The 1,855-nt window shown below is 37.3% G+C and overlaps 1 long non-coding RNA gene across 1 annotated transcript; it reads right to left on the reverse strand.

Moving 5' to 3' along the window:
- Window positions 1-89: 89 nt before the first annotated feature.
- On the reverse strand, window positions 90-660 carry LOC112137061. The gene is made up of 4 exons (XR_002917474.2): window positions 620-660; window positions 417-464; window positions 242-286; window positions 90-128 (listed from the first exon to the last, which is right to left on the reverse strand). It is a non-coding gene; the product is annotated as an uncharacterized LOC112137061 (long non-coding RNA).
- Window positions 661-1,855: the final 1,195 nt, after the last annotated feature.

Consider the following 1,855-nt stretch of genomic DNA (forward strand, 5'->3'; position numbering starts at 1 on the left):
TAGGTAGCCTAATATACCTTACCTCATGCACTAGACCTGATCTGAGTTATGTTGTTAGCAGACTGTCTCAGTATTTCAGTGAGCCAACCGAAGAGCAGTGGACAACTTTAAAGCATGTACTGAAATATCTGAAAGGCACAAATGACAAGGGGCTTTGCTACAGGAAAAGTGATGAAGGACTAAGGTTGGTGGCTTACAGTGATGCAGATTGGGCAGGTGACACAAATGACAGACGCAGTACCTCTGGTTATTGTATTAGTCTCTGTAAAAATGGTCCTCTCATTTCCTGAAAAAGCAGCAAACAGTAGCACTGTCAACATGTGAGGCTGTGTACATGGCATTAGCTGCAACTACTCAAGAATGTTTGCATTTGATTCAGTTGCTTGAACATTTTGATAATTCCCATTATGACAAACCTGTGATCTATGAAGATAATCAAAGCACAATTGCACTGGCAAAGAATCCTGTAAATAGACAAAGATGCAAGCATGTTGATATTAAATATCACTTTGTGAGATCAACTGTAAACAATGGTGAAGTGTTTTTGATGTATTGTCCAACAGATCAGATGGTTGCTGACCTCATGACGAAACCAGCTATAAAAACTAAAGCTACTTACCTTTTCCACATTCTTGTTTGGATTATAGTCAAACCATGATGTGATACCATTTTGATTTTCATGATGATTGTAAATAATGTGTGAGCAAGTGGGGGTGTTGTCAGGTTGATTATCCAATGGGTGTGCTCCCAATTATTGAAGATTGTTCTCAGGTGTTTTCCTTGTGGTCATGTCATGTCATTGCCTATTTAAACTTTACCTGCACCAATAAACAGGTGATAGTATGTTCTGACTGCAGACTGTGTCACAGTGTGTTTTTGCTGCCCTGGTGTGGAGCCCAGTTCAACACCCTGAATTTGTGGTTTTCCATTGATATTCATTTATCTCTCCCCACTCCTCTACTGAAATTTCAACGTTGGCTTCTCTTTCCCACCTGTTTTTTATACATTCTGTGTTATCCCCTTTCAAATCCTCTAGAGCAGTGTATAATTTAGAAATAATTTTCTCAGTTTTCTGTGATTTACATGACTCAGTCATAATTTTTATCAAACTTGGCTGGGATGTATCAAAGTTTATTTTAGTAATTTCTTGTCTAATATAGTGTCTAAGTTGTAAATATCAATGGAAATCTTGATTTTCTAACCTATACAAGTCTTTCACTTCCTGAAAACTCATCATCTCTTTGTTTTTAATCAACTCCCAAAACATCTTCGGTCCATTTTTCCACAGTCTAAATTTTCGATCTAGTTTATTTGGTGTAAAGTCCACATCGTATCCTATCCATCTCAGAAGTCTGCACTGCCCAGTTAAGTTGTGTTTCTTTACTATATTGGCCCAAATCTTTAGTGCTACTTCAAGCCATGGGTTTACATCTTTGCTTATGTACTTGTCTAAATTCCGATCATATATAATTACCTGTAGTGGAATCCCTTCAACTGCTCTCTGATCTATATCCTTCCATTTGGCCCTGTATCCAGGGTCGGATATATGCATTAACACTTTGAACTGTGCCGCTTGATAAGTTAATATAATGATAATAAGTTTTTAGATGGGGTAAGGCCAGACCTCCATTCCCTTTTGTCAATTGCAATGTTCTATATTTAATTCTAGGTTTTGCACCTTGCCAAATATATCTAGATATCACTTTGTCCCACTCCTTAAAGTCTCTATCTTTCACTTCAACCGGGAGATTTTGAAATAAATATAATAGCCTGGGAAATATGTTCATTTTAATCACCTCAACTCGTGAAGTTAGGCTCAGAAATGGTATTAAACTCCATTTTTCCAAGTCTGTTT

This window comes from Oryzias melastigma, linkage group LG4 (assembly GCF_002922805.2).
Source record: "Oryzias melastigma strain HK-1 linkage group LG4, ASM292280v2, whole genome shotgun sequence".
In the NCBI taxonomy this organism is placed as follows: Eukaryota; Metazoa; Chordata; class Actinopteri; order Beloniformes; family Adrianichthyidae; genus Oryzias; species Oryzias melastigma.